This window comes from Salvia splendens, chromosome 4 (genome assembly GCF_004379255.2).
Source record: "Salvia splendens isolate huo1 chromosome 4, SspV2, whole genome shotgun sequence".
NCBI classification, from domain to species: domain Eukaryota; kingdom Viridiplantae; phylum Streptophyta; class Magnoliopsida; order Lamiales; family Lamiaceae; genus Salvia; species Salvia splendens.
In genome coordinates this window covers 8,222,377-8,245,139 of record NC_056035.1, presented here as the reverse complement: position 1 = coordinate 8,245,139, position 22,763 = coordinate 8,222,377, and the positions used below count along the sequence as shown (strand labels likewise).

Genomic DNA, 22,763 nt, shown 5'->3' with positions numbered 1-22,763 from the left:
TCATTGTTGTCCGAGTCCGACGATATAGATATGTCGTACTCGTCATCTTGTTGTTGGGAACTACCACCGCCCCTCCCCTCACCTTGATGCATTTCAGCGAGTAGTATGGCGGTCATATGATCTTCTTCTATCTATAAATATTATATAAGTTGTAGTTTTAATTATGAACACAAAAAATAATTAAAAGACTCAGTCTTATGAAATTATGAATTGTAAAAATAATTTTATTTTTAGAACTTACTTGCATGCGTTCAGCCGCCACTCGGGAAACCTCTTCCATAACTTCTCGACGACTAGGTCGCTTTGATCTTTGGGGACGACTACTTTGTTCTTGGGCAATTCTTTTGCCCCGATCACCACGCCTCGGTCCACCACGAGAAGAAGACATAATGCAAAATGAAAGTAGTATGGAATATGGAGTATTGAATAAATGGTAAATTACGAACACAACAACAAATATAGTAGTAAACAACTTGAGCAATTAGAGAGAATGATGATAGAGAATAAAGAAATTGAGATCGAGAAGGAAATCCTTGTTAACAAAAGAATGAGGTGAGTAAAAATGATGGGGGAAGTGGGGTATTTATAAGAGTAAAATTGGAAGAAATAAAAAAAAATCAAATTTCAAATTTCGGTCGGTTTACCGCCTGAACTGGCGGTTCAGTCCACGGTTTCTGACCGGTTTTCAGGCCTATACACTGCCACCTGAGAAAGGTCCGGAAACCGGCGGTTTCGGCAGAAACTGCCGGTTTTTTCTGCACACCTAGCCTGAAAACCTACACCCAAGCCGGAATCCTACCGTTGGAACCGTTGAACCGCCGGTTCAAACCGGCGAACCGGTGGTTTTGAACCGCCGGTTACGGTTCACGCTTTTTTTGAACCTGAATCGGCCCGCTTGAACCGCCGGCGCCGGTTCTGGTTCCGATTTATGAACCGGCGGTCATGTTCGGTTTGTGCATGCCTATGTACAACTACTAGAGTTGTCAAATGGTTTGTGTTGACCCAAGCCCACCATGTGCCAATCAACTTGGAGCCCGACTCAACTCAGGCTTACTGGTTTCTTTCTATAAATTCAAACCATGCCTAGCCTAGGACCACCGACAAAGTGAGTTGGGTTGCGCATAAAATTAATTTTTTCGTACAATTTTTAAATTTTATATTATCCTCTTCTTCCATAAAAAATATTTCATCTTTCCATTTTCATTTATCCAAAAAAAATTAAATCACAAGTTGATTTCACAGTTGTTTGTTATCAATATATAATCTCAATATTTCTTCTTTAACATTTTCCAAATACTATAAAATAAACAATCTATAAATTCTAATTAAAAGTTATATTCGGTAACTTTTTCAAATAGTCAGCTCTTGCTTCAGTACATATAATTCTATCATAATCATAAGGTCAAGTATATTAATGGTGTAAATTTGTATAGCTAAAAATTGTTGTTGGGTAAGAGGTCGGTATCGAGTAGGATTAGCTGGCCTCTACTAAAAGCCAATTCAATCCCTATTTGTCTATGATGTTAACATACCAGATTGAGAAATGTCAACTTTTTTTTTAACCTTCCCTATTTATTTAATCCATAATTTCTCTCTCTCTTTTTGTACTCGCTTTAGCATTTTGTAATGTGACACGAGAAGCTTCAGGGGATATAAAGCATCACGGCATTAATTACATATTCGAATCTTCAATTTAATTACAAGGAGCTAATTCTGTAACTGCACAGTGAATATATTATATATAACAATGTTGATATCCAATAATTTTTTGTGATAAGATACTGAAAATTACATAAAAATCATGTCAAATCAATGAAGGAATTAAGAGATCTTTGAAAAATGAGGAGTGATAACTGACGAGTGAGACATATTATTGCTATATATACTGTTATTATAATTTGCATCTTATTTTAGACTACTACTTTACTGATATGTATGTCCAAAGTGAATATCTAAGCATTTACTACAATTATTAGTATGGCTGTTTAATTGTACTTATTAAATTAGTTTGTTTAGTATGGGAAACAAACCTAATCCCCCAACTAATTACTTGACCAAGGCAGGTTGTGTTTGGATTTTGGAAGAAAAGATTCTTGCAAAAGGTCACATGAGTTAGTTATAAGAATCATGATAGAGAGAGCACTAAGCGTAGTGACTTTTGCATAATCACCATCTAAAGTTCAAGCCTTATAGGCCGAGGATTCAAAATAAATATAATTCGATCTAGTTAATTAGTTATAGATTTAATAACCTTTTGTTATACTAATAAAAAAAGTTGGTGCACTAACAGTCTAAAACCACGAAAATGGATGATACAAAAGCCTATAAAATTTACAAATGGACTAGGGAAAAGAGTCCAAACATATGAAGTTTTATGATGGTTTAAATTATTTCATTATTTGACTCTTCTTTCAAATATGCTCAAACAAATAAAAGAAAATATAATAGGCTGTTATCAACATTTAGCTAGCAAATAAAGACCATATACATACATAATCACCATTGGTTGATTCTATTAATTAATTTGAAATTGTATCTTTTGTATGCTGACATAGCCTAAGAGTTCATCTTTCCTGTGTCTTTATGAACTGGTATCATTTTTTAGTACAACTTTGGGAGAAGAAACAAATAGATTAAAGAAATACTCCATGACTGTGCAGTGTATATATATGATGTTGATTTTGCTTGGTGATGTTGATAATTCATTATTTTTAAAATGGTAAGAACTTAACACGTCGCCATCAATTTCGACTCATGGACAACTCAAGTCATTAAATTGCTTAGTAGAATAGTATATACACATATATAAATTAAAGAAACAAAGAAAAAGAAGATCGATTTGATCTGAAGAAATCAAGCCAAATTAATGCACCTAAAATGAACGTGGCACTACTTGTAATTTTTCATTAAATAAGAATAAAAAAATTTGATTCGTAGAGGTTGGTGAAGTCACAGATTCAAGATTAATATGATACTACTATCTACCAAGATTAAGACATGTAATTATTAGAGATTGATTCATAATGAACGAAAGGTAAACAAGTGATGTGTTAATTGGTTAGTTAAATGTATCTTTTTATCTTCACTAGATTGAAAAGAATCTACTAGTTCAAAAGGAACCAGTGAAGTTTTCTTTATGGTGAAGGTATCTGATTCATATATATGGTGACTTGGGATCTGGACCTTCAAAAATACTGCTTTTTTCTGGTGAACCATATAAGCTTTTTTATTTTCATTTCATTTTAATTTTATGAAATGAGCCCATAAACTTTCATCTAAATTGGTACTTTTCAATCCAAAATATTGATAAATAATCTAAAATATCACAAATTTTACTTTGTGTGTAGTATGAGGTACTCCTATAATACTATTACATTAAAATTAGAATCGTTATTAATAATCATTCTTTCTATTTTTCTCTTTAATAAATTTTAATCATTAATGCAACCAGAATTTATAAATAAGGGTGTTGAATATATGTTGGTGGACATTTATTTGGATTGTGATTTAATTCTGGCCCAATGCAGAATTGTTTGGGCTTGACCCAAGTGACCGAGCCTTTTAGCCCGTGACTCTTCCTCTCCACCGTTGGATGGTTGTCACGTCTCTCCTTCACTGGGATCATGCTCCTCCATCGTTGGATTGTGAAGTGTGTTTGTTATGTGTGATGTGTATGGTTGTTTGCCTCTCACTTTTCACTTGGCTCTCTCTCTCTATTCACTCGATTCAGTGAATTCTCTCTCTTCTCTATTCTTTTCCGATGACTTCTCCGGCGGTTTCTCTTGAGTCCTTCACTGTTCCGTGGTGTGATTGAATGTGGTTTTGACCCGTGAAGGCAACTGATTCGGTTGCATGTTGCGTTTGTGAGACCTAGGGTTTTGTGTGGAGAGAATAGGTGTGAGGCTGTGTTCTGTGGTACTAGATTCGTTGTGAAGGGGCTGCGGTGAGTCGGTATTGACGGTGAGAGGTGAATCTCTAATCAGAGTCGACGGTACTCCTTTGGATTTAGGGTTCTGGTGAATAGATCTGGACTATAGGCGGGTGGCTGAGCCATTTGTTGTAATCTATTCGGTTTTCTCTGTGTTTCTTGTTCATTTCAGTTGTAATATCTTAGATCCGAGAGGATATTGTTTGTTATTACTAACTGGTTTCTTTAAGTGTGCAGGCGGTGATTTCTTCAAGGAACTAGCTAGGGTTTCTGTCAAGACTCGCAATAGCTAGGTTATATTACTTGTAATGAAACCTGTAATATTGGTTAAATCAGCCGTGTGGTTGAGAGTTTGGCTAAGCTCTCTTGTACAAGAACAAAGAGTTCTCGGTAATTAATGAATTCGGACTGGTATGATCCCTACAAAGGGTATATCGGAGGACTGACTTGTAATTATTACTTTTGTTATGCTAAATTGACTAAGTATAATTTTACACCATTATACATACTTGTATTTTTATTTTGGGAAAGGGATTCGAACTATTAATTGATATGTTTATCTTTCATGAATCCTGAATGTGATACAGTTATTACTTGACACATTTATGTTTTCTTTCCGTCGACGATGGTCTTCCTTCTTGCCCAAAAATATATAGATTTCTCTTATTTTAAAATATAAGTAATACTCAGGTTAAAATGTTTAACTAATTAATTGATTGATATTTCAATGACCCTTTCAATCTGAATAATGGTAACAATAAATTAGGTTCGTTCTCCATAGAAAAAAAACTCACATTGGCTAAGACTCGAATGAAAAGCCTTTCACTATATATGAATAGGCTCAGCTGAGCTCCAATAATGTAATTAAAATTCATGTTAGTGGGCACTTATAGTGCATTCTATTTAGCACTTGACACCCAACTCTACTTTTGTATGTATGGGGTCCTAAAAGCATCATTATTAACCAATTATTTGGTGTCAATTCATCCTTTTCCAACCATGGCTTAACAAGTACTCCTACTGTTCTGTTCTGTTCTGTTCTATTGATGTGTTATGATATGGAGTACTATACGATAAATGTAGTTCTTATAGTAGACTAGTAGTGATAAATTAATTGTACATGTGTACATACATAAATTACGTTTGGAATATATAAAATTAAATCCAAAAAATACGTGCACATTCTATATTTCTTTCTTCTGATGCAAGTTCGGAGTAATAATAATAATAATAATAATAATAATAATAATAATAATAATAATAATATTAATAATAATAATAATAATAACTTTTTGCCATGAATTCGAAGTTGCAGAGCAAACTAAATTTGGGAAGTATGGGTTATGATTCCAGACGTACGTACACACGAAAAGGAAGTTAATTAGGATGTTGATAATCTATTTTAATTTGATTGATGATGTATACACCTCAATTGTAAAACGATTGATTCATATTAGTTTTTCATGTGCCAATCCTTGTTCTTTTGTCAAAAAAAAAAAAGGAAGGGCATATATAGACAGCTAAATCGATTATTTATTTCCCTATAATAGAGTGCCTCAGACATTAATTTAGACAATCTTGATATCGCAAGCCTAACAAACAAAGCTATTCGGTCAAAATTCATAATAAAAGCACGAATTCTACATATTTTTTTCAGTCTAATTTTTTGCTAAACCAAGTAATTTAAGTCATCTGTTAAGAGTAATTTGAGGTAGCTCAGTCATCTGGGAGAAATTAGTTTCTTAATACTAATATTCAAGGAGACCACATAAGAGATTTATGTGAAGTGTACAAAAAAATCGTACGATAAATTCAATTTATGAGGCATTAGTTATTCATGACATTTTTACTAAATTAAATAGTCGTAGTAGTAGGCAATCACACACACCCACACCCGAGAAGGTAAAAACGTAGGACCTTAGAGTTAAGAGCCGTCCTTATCAACACGAAAACGACCTTATAACGCGTTAATGAACTAGTATTATGAAATCTGTCATTTGTAGCTATGAGTAATATCAAGAATCTTTCTATAGTTGCATAACTCCAGCAATATGAAAACAATTTTATTATGTTCATCAAAATCGAATATAATTTCCTAGTATTAATGTTTTGCAAAACTTTGACCAACCACAATTCAAGAATTTTTAAGTGAATTAAAAAAGGATAAATGCTGACCATAAGATATAGTATACCTTTAAAAAAGGGAGTATTTCGAAACAATGAGTATGAGATTACTCCAAAAGACAAAGGGGAAAACGATCGAATGAGTCTTTCATATTATTGTCTTTTTACTAAGAAAAATGTTAACTCCATTACTTTTGCAAACTAACAATAATCTTTCAAATATTTTAATTGCACATATGGTCTATTGTTGTTTACTTTTTTTTCCAAAGTAAAGCATAGTAAAAAAACGCTATATAGAACTTTCAATTTTTTTAAAAAAAATAGAACATTATATTTAGGAGCTCAAAACAAGTTAACATATTAGTACTATATGATTATAAAAGTTCATTATTTCAACAACCAACGAAAGCCATCATTCAATCACTCAATTCATTATCTAAATCTCCATACTTATAGCTCCACTTCAAACACACCAATAGATCCAACTCCTCACCCCCTGCCCCAAACTAATAAGGAAAAAAGAAGCATTTATAAACTTTAAGTCACGTGTTTTAGTGAGTAATTATAACCTCAGTGGATGAAATTAGGTGCTTTAATCTGCCTAAAATATTTGGTAACATTAAGCTACAAATGAAATTTATAACTAACTATCCGCTAATTAAGTTGCTTGATTAAAATTGGAAGTTCCATTTTGATTAGGTCTATTTTATACACATAAACAGGGTGATTTTTGGTGAACTTCAATGCTTTCTTCAAAATTATAAACCTAAATGAAAATACATGTGATCGCCTTCCAATTTTATTACTTTTATCATTGTCTATGGCCCATTTTAAACTTTTTCATTCTAGTCATTTTTACCATTTAGTCGGATATTCAATTCACATATAGATTATTAGTGTGTATCTATGCACCTCAAAAACATATTTCACGGACAAACCTTGTTAGATAGTAATTAGTAATACCTCCGGGCTCCGTCCAATTAAGTTAAGACCAAACTTTTAAGCACGGAAATTAAGAAATTGTGTTAAAAAGTAGGAGATAAAGAGAGAGTAAAGTAAATAATGAAATAAAGTAAAAGTTATTAAATATTTTGTTTTTATCAAAAAAAAAAAGAAATGACCCAGCTTAGTTGGGATATTCCAAAAAAGAATACGAGTATACGACTTAACTTAGTTGGAACAGAGGATACTAGATATTACTATATGAGCAAAACTAGATTAAATAAAAAAATTAAATTAAAATAAAGATAATAAGTATCAAAATTGTAGTTATATATTACAACTCTTTAAATCATTAAAGCGTTAATAATCATTTAAATCATGAATCTTGATTAAATTATAGTATGCCCCATTAACTTTGAATTTGGAATATGAAATAACGAAGTTTCAATTTTCCTCAATTTTTCTATCTATGCACAAAAATTATCTTTTAACAATATTGAAAATAGCATGTTTTCGTTAAGAGAAGTATTTTATTTCTTTTATATTCCTTTATTTTCTGTTTTATCTTCTTATTTTATTACAATATAGTTGATTTAACATCTAAAAAGTCAATTTGTGGATACATGATGATTGAGACAAAAATGAAACTTCGTTCCAATTTCAAAGTTTAATTTTAAAATTATGAAATAAACCAGAATTTGACCAATTTTTGTGATTCTAATCATATTGTTCCTTTAATAAATAACCTTAATTACGAAAGAAGAAAAAAGGAGAATGGGCCTAACTTTACTCTGGCCCAATGAACATTAGAGTAAACGGACTCACACTTTTGATGATCTTCCTTTAAAAATGATCCAATTGCAGGTCTCAATGAATACAACTCCTGCTAATGCAATACAGACCTTTATTAATATATGATAAATTTTGGCCATATATCATACAATAAATAATTAAACTTAAATAATTGCCAAAGCCATAGCACAGTAACGCATATTAAGCATTAACACAGCCTATTCTCAACAAAACAAATTGGTGGGGTGCGCCAAGCCTATACAATAGTGCAACACATCAACAAAACAAATTGGTGGGGTGCGCCAGGCCTATACAATAGTGCAACACAAAAGCGACACATGAAAGCCCAGATAGCAAAATAAACTGATAAGAAAAAACGTTACATTTGATCTTAGCCAAAGGCCGAGAAAGGTATAAGTCTATATAGGTATAGATAGGGCTTCTTATTTTATAGTCGTCTTCATCTGTAAAACTATAGTAGCTAATTCGAAGTGGGATAATTCCAACAAACTCAAAACTCCATCTTCGCGGTTCCCTTTTATTTATTTATTTATTTATTTATTTATTTGTTCTGCTTTGTGGTTCCATTGTTTTGAGAAAGTTCACAAAACACTATGAAGCATACCCTAATAACACTTGGCATTTCTTTTATCTGCTTCCCAAGTCCTTTTGTTCTAGAGCGGACCTTCTTGGTCTGGATTCATTTCAGTTAAGTTCATGGTTTGTACACTCTTCTTGTTTGCAACCAAGTTTTACTGTTAATGTAATACTACTATTCACTTGTCTCAGTTTGACTAAAGCAAAAACAAATCTATGATGAGATGCAGAAGGAAGAAAAGCTTTTGAACAAGTTCATGGGCTACACTACACAGCATATGCCAACAAAATGTAATAAGTGATGAACTTGAAGGATGAAATGAAATTTTTAGAGTGACTTTGGTTAGGACTGACGGATAAATAAAACGTTCCAATAGGCGCTGGACTGCCACTTGTTTTGGAAATCATCTAGCCGCGATTAATCATTCTCTGTTGATGCATTCGATTTTCTTCTTCTAAGACACATCTCTGTAAAATGTTCTTGAGATTAACAGTACTTATCTTGGATGAATGAAGAAACTGCATGGTATAACTAAGTCATCTTTAACTTGATGTATATTTTTGAATACTCCTATTAAGTTGAGAAATGCCAAAAATAGGATCATTTTCAGAGTTGCTATCTCTAAAAAATGATGACTGAAATGCGAAGACCTGGGCTTCTTTCTATACTGTCCATCTGTATGGAGGAAACTATTGCTGACTTGGCAATTGGATTTATCATTTATTTCCTCCTCACTTTCGAATTCCACCTAAATATTTAGTTTTATATAGCCGCATATACTATATCATTTGTATGACAATGAAATTTAGTTAATCAAATGACCTCTGCAGGCACTGCTGTTCTTGTAGTGTGGTCGAAAAGTTTATTGGTTCTAAATATCAAATGCAAATTTCTGTAAATGATAATTGTGATTCAATAACTTGAGCTTTTGTAATGCTTTTTCAGATTTATGAAATATGGGAGTTGGGAGGGAAAATTGATGGAGTATTTTATAACTGAGTGAACTGAATAAAATGTCTGTTAGAGCATCCACAATAGTTTGTGGACAAGCAATAGTCCAGCCATAGCTCAGCCACAAACTCATCTGCCACATCAGCAGCATTAAATTCATCCCGTCACATCAGCAGGACAAGCAACTGGACAAGCAATAGCTCAGCCACATCATCAGCACTAAAAACAAATAATTAAACAATCACACAAAATACGGAATTAAATTTACAACACATATACGGGAAAATTCAATAATAATATTAAAATTTTAAAAAGTACATTAATTAAAAAATAAATAAAAAATAAAATTGCACTCACCGGTCGCTCGCCGATCGGGAGGCTGCAATTGGGGCGAGCCGATCAGCGAGCGAATCGGCGAGCGCTCGCCGATTTGGCGCTCGCCGGCTGCAATAGTTCGGCGAGCGGACCGGCGAGCGCCAAAAATCGGCGAGCCGGTGCGCTCGCCTCTATTGCGGATGCTCTTAATCTTCGTTAGAAAACACTACGGTTACTTGTTAAATTTTAAATAAGCTTTCAGGTTGAGTAAATTATTTGACCTTGGAAAAAAACCCTAAATCCTACTACTACTTTCTAGTAAAAAAAAGTATACTCATTATTAGAGAAACTGTGACTTTAAAAAGCAAATACTGAGTTAATATATTGGATCATGGGTAAATTGTTTTCGTGAATAAAGATTATTTTGAGGATAAATTATGGAACAATGTACAAAAGTGACGATGTAATAACACTCTTTGTTGCACCAAATAAAGAAATTGTTGCACATTTTCATGGACGAGGAAGTAAAAGTAGAAGGGTTTTCCATGCTGAGAGATAATAAAATGATTTAGTTGACATTAAAAAAATCAATGACTGTTATATTCATTCTCGCAAAATAAAGCTGAAATTTCCAAGACTGTTTAAATTGATGCTACTATCATCAACCAACAAAATGAATTTAATGCCTCACCAACTTCAACATTTTGATTAAAAATTACAATATCCTCCTCCGTTAAACTGGCATATTCCATTATCCTTTTTATTCTTTAGCACTGCGTCATTAACAAAAAAAATAACACTAATGTTCAGTTACATTATATAATCAGTCAATACGACCACTTTAATCGATCAGTATTTATATCGGAAATTTATTTTCTATGTTGCTCGGTCCTTCATGTGTTGGGAGATGATGCAAATAAAGTTCCACATCAAACTAAACTAATGACTTAAATCTTAATTTACTTATAAGTTAAAAGGACATAATTAATTAGTAGCTTATATAGAATCTTGTAGTTATCATGTAATAACGCTCCTTAAAATCATAATTAATCTGTGAAGCAACTTCCTCATATAGTCAGCAATAGCATTAATTAATATTATAAAATCAAACTCAGTCAGTTAATAACTTAACACCAGCGGTTATTTTCACATTCCATAATTCTCCAAAGGAATTAGGTTGCACTCATAACTCATTCACCCATCAACTTTCCAAATAATTTAAATGGAGATAAGTCTTTTTTTGTCCCTCTTGGGACCAAAATATGGGTCCCCTTAACGACAAAACAATTCCATAATCAATGCACTGAAAAACCAACCCACTTACAATTATTTTTCCTTTTTTCGTTTTATGTTATGTAATTCGTTTTTTTCGAGTTCTCTAACAAGGAAAGCAGCAAATCAATTTTATTCAACTTCTAGAAATGGCCACATGTCAACAACATGAGAGTTCATAGCCAAATTAGAGTGCGAAAAGAAGTTGCTTATTGTGAGGAATGATTGGCTGCCAACACTTGTAAGTGGGGATGAGAAAAGTGATCCGTTCATTGGGTCACAACTTAGGAAAAAAATGCGACTCCATTCATTTCATAGTTCATGATTTTTGTCCCAAATATCAAGTTGGGTTTTTTGTCATCAATTATCATAAATAAGAGACAGGTTGATAAATTTGTTTGACATCTTCTCATTCTTGTCTTGTTATTTGTGTTGGAATTGGAATTGGTATTGGTATATCGTTAAAACCAATGTAGTGAGCAAAATGATCAAGGCACATAGAGTTTTTCCATATTTGAACAAGTGTTGTGAATTGATGAAGGTAGTAGTAGTTGATGAGCATTGAATAGTGATCTAGGTGGTGCTTTGTTGCATCTGCATTTTTCAAATTTTCATGTTTCTCAAATTTAATCATTTTGAGTGGGCATTCATTCATATATAGCCAAGTCCAACTAACGTAACGCGAAAGTGGAATGATTACATTTCAATTTATTGAAATGTCATAATCAAGATTAGAGTCGTATGATGAGAACTTGCCACGTGTTTTTCTTACCATTTCAACAGAACAAAATTTGATTGTATGAAGAGACAAAGTATGACACGTGACAAAAGAGTTCGTGAGTTTTAATATCTTTGAGACTTCCCGCGCCATTTTCTTCTATTTTGTTAAAATTTTATGTATACGTGTATATACATTTTAAGCTATTGAATATGTGATATGAGTAGTATATATGAATGTTGAATCAATCAAATCGAATTATATGTGCTAAAAAGCATGTGACATTTCATCTCACTCAATTTCTCTAGATAAAAATAGACCCGTTCTAGTGCATCCACTCCCATTACATTTTCATTTCTACTAGTACAACACTATCAATTATAATTAAGAATATCAAATTATACTTAAAACTTTAATCAAGCTTTAACGAACTATTAATTGCGTGTTTATCTATTTATTTTAGGTGAAAAATTAAAAAATTTAAGAACACAAAGCGATTCAGTCTTTATATATAGTTTATAGTCTATCCCAGCTGTATTAGAAGAGTTCTTCTCTTTTTTTCTCCCATCCATATTCCGGCAACATATTTTGTTTTATTAATTGGCCCTGCAAATATTATTTCACCAACGCTTCACTTAAATCACTTGATTAGTGGAAGCCTCAAAGTCATATCCTCATTATTGTTACCTAGGAGGTAATCAGTTAGATGAATGAACCAATTAATGGTCGCTTATTCAAGGATTTTTTTTGTGTGTGTTTTTATACTAATAGAGGGAACATCTTTTTTAGTATATCAACTATCTTAAATGAGCAAATTTAGTCTGTAACATTTCATAATATCTTTTAAGGTCCATCAACTATAAGTTAATATCAATTTTACTACTTTTTTACTATTTCCAATATTTTCATGACCAAAGTACCCTTAGAGCATCAGCAGTGGCGTGGAATTCCCAAAAACACCTCTTGCCACGTCATAAGGACTTCCCACTGCACAGTGGCGGACATCCTCAAGGACTTCCCACAATTAAAAAAAATTAATGCAATAAACGAGAATTCCGCGCGGACGTCCGTGGGAGTCAACGCAATGGCGGACGTCCGCACGCCCGTCGCGACGGAATTCCGCGTAACGCCGTGGAACTGCGGTGTCCTCGGCGGAATTTCGTATCCGTGCATACCATGCACAATGGCGGACGTCCGCCGTGGAATTTCGGCATGCCGGTCGGAATTCTGCCAAAACGGGCGCGCATTGCTGATGCTCTTAAGGCCATGAAGGGCAATTCAATTTATTTACCCTCTCATTTTCATTAAAGTATGTAATTTATTTTTCTTTCTGTATTCATCCACTTTCTTCTTTCTTCTAATTTATTTGGGATTAAGTTTAATAATTTCTTATACTATTATTATTAATATATATCATACCTTATTTGAATATTATGATAATATTTTTAGTGTAGTTAATACTTTTATGTGATTACATTCTCAATTATTTAGAAAAAATTAAGATAAATATTTTGTTTTAATGAATCTCATAATTTGTATGCACTTAAAAATAACATATTCTTCTATGTATAGCTTTAATATTGAAAAATTAATATTCCATCTAATAAATTGAGCTACTTTTATATACAAATATTGTATAAGTATAATGTTTACATATATTTATAAATATTTATACCTAAGTTATTTCACTATTAATATTAAATATAGTACAATGATTTAAAATATTACAAATAAATAAACTAAGTTATTTCACTATTAATATTAAATATAGTATAATGATTTAAAATATTACAAATAAGTAAAACTAAACGTAAATACTTAATAGTAATAGAATATTAATATCATTAAGATATTTTTATTTTGAAATTAAAATTAGAGGAAATATCTCTTTTGGTACATCAACTATCCCAAATTATATATTTTAATGAAAATGAGAAGGTAAAAAGATTGAATTGCCCTCATTGCCTTAAGGGTACTTTGATGATGAAAATATTGAAAATAATAAAAAAATAGTTGAATTGATATTAACTTATAGTTGATGGACCTCAAAAGATACTATAAAGTGTTACGGACTAAATTTGCTCATTTAGGATAGTTGATGTACTAAAAAAGATATTCTCACGTACTAAAATAATTCCTTCCCATGGTTAGTGGCGGGATTCCCCAAGAGTCAAATACTCCAATTTAATTGTGTTTTTATTTGATGTTTATATAAATTTGAAAATCTGAACATTTGTAAATTGTTGAACTACAAATCAATCGAGATTTTCAAGAGCCTTTTGTTTATGCCCATATTTGGTTGTATGACTTGACTTGTATCCTTCTTTAATCATCCCCCGGCCAATTGTACTGCATGACTACAATTAAATATTCATAATATAGAGTTTTATAAATTTAAAAAAAAAACAGAATTACACATAATTACATTATAAATATTAGAACTGTAACCAAACTAGCAAAAAGTATCCCAAAATTGAATTTATGATTCTCGGAAGAATTCTTGCTAGTCGTAATTGTGCATATGATACAAATTTATACTACAACAGTCAGTAGTTCATATTTATTAATTTGCCCTATTTTTCATAATTAAATAAATAATTGGACCACATAGAATCATGGATAGGTAAATTGATGTTGCCGATCTCTGTGGCCAATGAAAATAGAGGTTCTGTATGAGCAAGAAAAACAGAGAATTTTACATCATGCCGAGAATAGTATGGGTTCAAGCGTGAATCTTTCCCACTAAGATTGCTGCTATATTTATATTTATTCCAACAATTTCGTTTTAATTACCAAAACATCTCATCTTCATCATCATCTCATCCCATAACTAAAGAAGTCTATTAATGCACAACTTTGTGGTTTTTCCATAACTGCAAATATCACTTTATTCTTTCGTTCGCTTATAAATGAAATTTTTAATAAGACAAATATGTATTTTCGTGTTCAATTCACTCCACATTTCTAAAGCAACTTGCGTTGGGCATAAATTGATGGAGAATAATTAAATTCACCCAACTTAAAACACAGAAGCCTTTGTCCCCTCTTTTGGAGATACTTTTCATTTTTTTATCTTTTAGGGGGAAACACTGCTATCTATTCTATCAAAATTAATTTTATCTATAGCTAATTTAGCAAATGAATTAGAAATTATTGCTTTTTTATGAAAGTAAACTTATATTATGAGTTAGGCTTAGCAACAAATTTTTTTAAATTATAGTTGTCGTAAACTAAGTCATGAATTTGTTGTGGTAACCTATAATATTCAAATGTATGACCACGAATTCTAGATTTTCGTAATTTAAGAAATGATTTTCAAAAAATTGATTTTATGTGAGCATCCTCGCTATTTTAGACATTCGGAATCGCGGTTGAGAGATTACATTAGTAATTCAAGTAGGGAAATCATATAGAAGAACCTTGGTGCTCGCATGAAATATAAAAATTGAGATTAGCAACTTAACAAAATGAAGACGAAACAATATAATTATATAAATAAATACAAAATGCATTACTGCGTCATCATTCGTTAATAGTATTGCAGTTTGGGGATAATAAACCAATAAAATTGGCATATATAATGTAAACTCTGCATAAAATTCATATGAGCAAATTTGTATAGTGTTTGGAATTAAGCTTGCAAACTATCCATTAATATGTTATGGTTTTGTACTCCATATTTTATGCGTTAATAAGAGAATTAGATTTTGTGTATTGTTCATTCTTTACAATTTGAATTTATATATATAGTCTATTTGCCACATGGGCGAAAGCAATAAGATTATTTTCTATTATATTTTTAATTAATTTATAATTTAACTATAATTAATAAAGCTATTGTCTTAATAAAAAAATATATATATAGGATCTTGTTAAGTTGAGATTTTTTAGCTTAATTGAGAATTGAGATGCATTTTCAGTCACTCATCCACAACATTTTCGAAATGTCAATTTCAAGTAGATTATGTCAACTCGGGGGTATTATCGTCAATAGCCTACACATCAAATGCCAATAGCTTGCACATCAAATGTCAACAACTTATAGTTGACATTATATGCGTATAGTTGATATGAATTGTATATGTGGTTGACATTATATGTGCGTAGTTGACATGGATTGTATATGTAGTTGACATGGATTGTACACATAGTTGACATTATATGTGTAGTTGACATGGATTGTATATGTAGATAACAAAAAAAATTTAAAAAATTAGAATTAAAAAAAGTATTTATTGAATAAAATGTACCATGAAATTACCATTCTACCCTTTTATAATTAATTAATGTAAAAATATTTTCCATGTGGTAAATTCTGGACCACTCGTTTAATAAAAATGAGTGGCTAATAATGCATCTCAATTCTCAATTAGGCTAAAAAATCTTAATTGATCACAACCCTATATATATATAGGGTCTTGTTAGGTTGAGATTTTTTGGCCTAATTGAAAACTAAGATCCATTTTCAGCCACTCATTCACAATTTTCGCGCGATGTCAACTACGGAGACATTATGTCAACTAGGGGCATAATTGTCATTTTCGCGCGATGTCAACTACAAAGACATTATGTCAATTACGGTGTCAACAACAAACGTTATTTATGTCAACAACAATATGTTACAAATAATTAATGTCAACAACAAATATTTTCATGTCAACGACCTATATTATTGACATGGATTGTACACATAGTCGACATTATATGTGTATAGTTGATATGAATTGTATATGTAGTTGACATTATATGTGTATAGTTGACATGAATTGTATATGTAGTTGACATGGATTGTACACATAATTGACATTATATGTGTGTAGTTGACATGAATTGTATATGTAGTTGACAAATAAAAATATAATAAAAAATTAAAAAAACATTAATTTTTTAAAAATTTTAAAAAAATTTAAATTAAAAAAATATTTATTGAATAAAATGTACCATGAAATTAACATTCTGCCCTTTCATAATTAATTAATCTAAAAATATTTTCCATGTGGCAAATTCTGGACCACTCATTTAATAAAAATGAGTGGCTGATAATGCATCTCAATTAGGCTAAAAAATCTAAATTGATCACAACCCTATATATATATATATATATATATATATGTGTGTGTGTGTGTGTGTGTGTGTGTGTGTGTTAAAATGACAACACCTCTTAAAGTGACACTGTGACACCACGTATCCAGCAATATTATAAACACTACACGGCAATAGTATAAACGCTAGACGCAATCTATAGATTGCTGTCTAGCGTATTGGATATTGCTAGCCGAGAAAAAATGCTGTATAGCGTATTGGATATTGCTAGCCGAGAAAATTTACCCTTGAGCATTTTTTATTATTGTCACATGGCAGCTGATTATTCGTCCACGTGTACAAATATTGGCTAGGAATGGTGGTATGGTGTTACTTTAAGAGGTGTTGTCATTTTAACGCACCCCTATGTATATATATATATATATATATATATATATATATATATATATATATATATATATATATAGTAGTGATCTAGGGAAACCACTACTTAAATGCATAACTAGATAATACAAATTTAGTTCACTATAAGAGTAATTTAGTTCACTACAGGAAGGAGTGAACTAAAACGCCTTTACAGTGAACTAAATCCTTCACGAAGTAAATACTTCACTATAATGGTGTTTTGGTTCACTCGTTTCTTTAGTGAACTAAATCACTCTTATAGTGAACTAGATCACACATATAGTGAACTAGATCATTTTGATCTAATGACTAATATTTATTTTCTAGTTATACACTTAATATTAGTTATACTTTGATAATCTCCATATATATATATATATATATATATATATATATATATATATATATATATATATATAGGTGTATGATCAAATATTAACTTTTTACAGTAATAACTAATAACTAAATATCAATTTTGTATGTTAAAAATATCTACACAAAGACATAAATTTATCAATCTTTCTTGTGTTGATAAATTATGTCTTTGTATTGATAATTTTAATGCACAGAATTGAAAGTTATTAGTTATTACTGTAAATTAGTTAGCACGCTAACACAACCCTATATATATATAGTTGTGATCATATGATAACCCCCAAATCACGTAATAACTCTATAACCAAATCTGAACCACACATATTTTTTAATCTTGTGGCTGAGATTCAAACTTAGATTTACTTCATATAAAAGGCACAGAGGGTAAATATGTCATTTCCCTCATTTAATTTCTGAATTTCGCTCCATTCTTTCACTCTCTCACAGTTCGATTCTCTCTTCTCAGCGATTTTGTTTCCATATTTCTCGCCTATTTTATTTTCATAGGCTCCAGATTTTCTTCCGATTTGGTTCATTATTCCATATTCTCTACAGTGATTTTAATGGTAATTAATAATTTTAACGTGGATTAGAAGCCTCTCTATTTCGTAGTCCAAGTTTGAAATGCTTAAATACCTTAAGACCCAAAACCGGATACTCGCTCGATTGACCCGACACCGATGACCCGCATCATTTCGACTCCTTGGAGAAATAGATATTATCTCTTTCATTTACTAATTCTTGGTTCTTTGCGATCATTTTCTATCTCTCGTTACATCCTCTTATCTTTTATGGTTTCTTTGACAAGAGATTTCTTCTTCTCCATTCATCTTCTTCTATGTGTGTTAAGGAAGAAGTTCCTCAACGATAGATTCCGCGTCGAACGTCGCGAGAGCTTTTGCCCGTCGATCACTCCGGCGTCAAAAAATAGGGTTTGTGCGTTGTGCACGAATGAAAAAGAGAAGAGAGTGTGAAAATATTTTATTTCTTGATTGATTGTCAATTATGAAATATTCCCACATATTTATAATGTGGAATCCTCAAATAAATAAATCTAATCTAATCTTAACCAACTAAGCAAAATATATTGTAAAGATATTAATTACTAATATATGGGAGATAGGGAAGATATGTCTCGTATCAATGTGCTTCTCCTGAAATATTCTTCTGTTTTTCATCTAAAGCCGTGTGCGTGAGTGGAGGCAGGGGCGAACGCAGAAATGAACATGAGTAGGGGCTACATTTTAAAATTTTTATTTAAAAATAAACTTTCAGCTAATTTAAATTATTATTAGGGGCTTTTATACACTAAAATGTACAAAATATGAATACATTTTAAAATTTTATAATAGAACAAAATTAAAAAATTATATTCATTAGGGGCTAAAGCCCCTTCTCATTGCATGTAGGTCCGCCCATGAGTGGAGGGTTGTGAGCTTCTAATAGAGATAAAATTTCTAGATTATGACATCCGTTCACTCTAAAATTAAGATTTTCAGAGAAACTCTAAGAGTGATTTTTCGAGTGTTCTTGAGAGAGAGACACTTCGTGACTAGCCTAAGCGTTCTGTGTATGCCATATTTGATCCGGTGGTAGAGTTTTAGGTCTGTGAGTTGATTGGTCGACAACTTGTATTGATCCTTATACATTCATATACTACAATTATCGGTAAAATGTTGAGATCTTTATAGATTTGTGACACTGTGACATTTGAGCCACAAATATTTGATTCATTCTTTGTATTATTAGATCTCATGTATGTTCGTATAGATCAGTTGTACTACTATTACTGAAGTAAATGACAATACTTAACACATTCTCTTCTCTTTTGCCCGATTTTGAAATGTTATAATTATGATTTAGACTAAAGTACCTTTTTGGTCCTTAACATATAACGATTTTTTTATTTTGGTCCAAAACATTATCTTTTGAATTATTCGGTCCCTCACAAATAAAAACGGGTCACATTTGGTCCATTTTGGACGGAACCGTCAAATTTTTGACGGTTTTAATTATCGGGTCACAAATCCGTCACTAATCCGTCACTAATTGGGAGAAACTGATCCGTCACTAATCCGTCACTAATCTCCACCACTAAACTCCGGCCCCTTTCTCTTCGATTCCCTGTACAAATTCTTTAGCTCGGTCAATTTCTGCAGAATCGAAACGATGGACTTATCAGCTTCCTCGAGGGCGGCCAGGTCGATATCCGGCACGTGCGCCGCTTGAAATTGCAAATACGAAACTTCAAACGATGAGAGTGTGGCGAAGAGAGAGGGAATTAAAGGCCGAATCAATTCCGCATCCGAATTATCCGAGTCCGGTTTGATGACGACGACTTTCTGGTGGGGGATGAACTCCTCGGCGGAGTCGAGGAGGAGGGTGACGTCGCAATCGGAGTCCACGGCGGCGTAGTCGTCTTCCTCGGCGAAGAGCTCGTAGGTTTTGGTCTTGAACGCGAGCGCGAATTTCTAGAACATGTCGGAAATCAGCGGCGGCGGCTGCTCCGACGACGGAGCGCCGTCTATTTCCGCCATCTCTCGGAATCTATACATTCAACGAATTTGAAGAATTTTTAGCCTTCTATTTTGGTGAATTTCCTGAAATTTTGTGCTTTGAAATTTAGTGAGAATATTGCAATTGGGAGAAAGGGCACGGAGTTTAGTGGTGGAGATTAGTGACGGATTAGTTTCTCCCAATTAGTGACTGATTAGTGACGGATTTGTGACCCGTTAATTAAAACCGTCAAAAATTTGACGGTTCCGTCCAAAATGGACCAAATGTGACTCGTTTTTATTTGTGAGGGACCGAATAATTCAAAAGATAATGTTTTGGACCAGAATCAAAAAATCGCTATATGTTAAGAACCAAAAATGGACTTTAGTCTATGATTTATTCAATCATTTAGGCCATATTAATCTTGTTTTTAATTGAAAAATTAAGACAATCTTTGATCTCAGACATTAAATAATCTATTAAAATGTCAGCTCACGCACATATTAATCTTGTTTATGATTTATGTACATGAACTATTAAATGAGAACATTCCCATAAGGGTATTTTAATCAAATGAAACATTGATTAAGATGATCTTACGTATATATAGCCACGTCAAAGATTATTTGAATGCACGACAGTAGTCACAGTACTACATTTCTTCTAATCTCAAATGTTTAGCTGATTGGAGTAACAAGCGCAGTGATTATTTAGTGATAATACCAAATTATGTATTGGTTGAAGAGTTCTTGCCGACCACCTCAGCGATTTATGTAATTAAGCGAAATCTTTCAAAATGTAGCAAATACCATCACAAATCAAATACCACAGTACATCATATTTTTATTTTGATATATATAGTCTATAGAAAGAGAAAGAAATGTTATGCTAAAATATGTAATGAGGCTGATGTCACACATAACTTGCCCCTGACCAAGCCAGAGCAGCCATTATTTCAATCCATCGCTTTTTTAAGTTGACATCTTTATTACAAAATATATATTTGTCGAATGGTTTAGATATTACAGAAGAAAAATGAATCAACCTTACTTTGAGTATCTACTTACCGTGTTACTATTTTTTTTACTAAAGTCCCAAAATGGTCCTTAATATTGCACTTTTTTATTTTGGTCCAAAATATTATTTTTTGAATTATTTGGTCCTTCACATTTGAAATCGAATCATATTTGGTCCATTTTGGACGGTTCCGTCAAATTTTCGACGGTTTTAATTACCGGGTCACTAATCCGTCACTAATTGAGAGATACTGATCCGTCACAAAATCCGTCACTGATCCGTCACAAAATCCGTCACAAATTCGTCACTAATACACGCGAGAACACGGTGCGGCCGTTGTGGTTGAGGGAATTCCACATTATGGTTTCGTGGCTAAGCCCGAAGACGAGGAGGTTGCAGGAGGCGGCGCAGCGGCGGAACATGGCGACGACGGTGTTCAGCTCGTCGGCGGACATTCGGCCGGTGGAGGAGGCGTTGAGGGCGGCGTGGTGACGGATTAGTGACGGATTTGTGACGGATCAGTTTCTCCCAATTAGTGACGGATTTGTGACCCGATAATTAAAACCGTCAAAAATTTGATGGAACCGCCCAAAATGGACCAAATGTGATCCGATTTCAAATGTGAGGGACCAAATAATTCAAAAGATAATGTTTTTGACTAAAATAAAAAAAACGCAATATATTAAGGACCATTTTGGGACTTTAGTCTTTTTTTCAAAAGATAAATTAACAATCTTATTTTACTAATTTCAAACAAAAGTGAGAGACCTCTGAAAATAAAATTAAAAAAAAATCCCCCATAGATTTTTGATTTACTAAATTCGCTATCCCCAGCTATGGGGTAAAGCCGAGCAGCCGTGTAGATACATTCACTACTTTCCAATCAAGCCGAAATTTTACACTATTTAATTAGCGTAATAAGTCGCAGTCAGTAATTTGCTGGCTTCAGCTGCAATTAAAAGAAGTCCATCCATTATTTTACTAAGTTAATGTCAGTATAAGCAATGATTAAATAATCAATAATGGTGGAAAACAGTCGTTTCGACTAATTTGCATAGTATAGCCCATAATCCGATTATCGTAGCCTCTTTTTCTTTTTGTCATTTCTCTAATTTAATAAAAAAAAATTGTCTTTGTTGTTTTAAGCTGGATACTTACCTAATTATTTAATCGTAGAGCTACCATTCATTAGTTCACACATTTAAATAAGTAATTAGCTGTTCACATATTGAAAATAAAATAATATTAATTGTAGTATGTTTATATGATCAAATAAAATAATATTAATTGGAGTATTTTAAATTAGTAATTGTATGTATTTATGTAAATACTACTAATTAATGCAGTCTAAAATCTATCTAGAGCACTTAGTGTAATTTTGCGTAATTACTGAGTTTATGAATCAATTAATCATTAAGGAATGTTGTAAACAAGTGCAGTAAAATATCAGAGAAATGTCCGACTAAATAATTACTCCTATTATCAAGAGGTCCCACAAATACAATTAGTTCACGTTAATAAAATTAAATTAGAAATTCTACTGCATATCCATGACGCTTCGCGCCACCAAGGGGTTTAACAAATAAACAATTGCTTATATTTGATTTTCATTATTATCTATTTTCACCATTTAACTAGATTTTTTTTCCTTTAAGAGCATCCGCAATAGCGGGCTTCGCCGCGGAATTCCCACAGATGTGCCGGAATTCCGTGGCGGACGTCCGCCATTAGGCACGAATGACACGGATACGAAATTGAGCTGAGGACGTCCGCCATTGCGTCGACTC

The 22,763-nt window shown here is 32.4% G+C and overlaps 1 pseudogene; it reads right to left on the bottom strand.

The window, feature by feature from the left end:
- Nucleotides 1-8,078: 8,078 nt before the first annotated feature.
- On the bottom strand, nt 8,079-8,201 carry LOC121801737 (annotated as a pseudogene).
- Nucleotides 8,202-22,763: the final 14,562 nt, after the last annotated feature.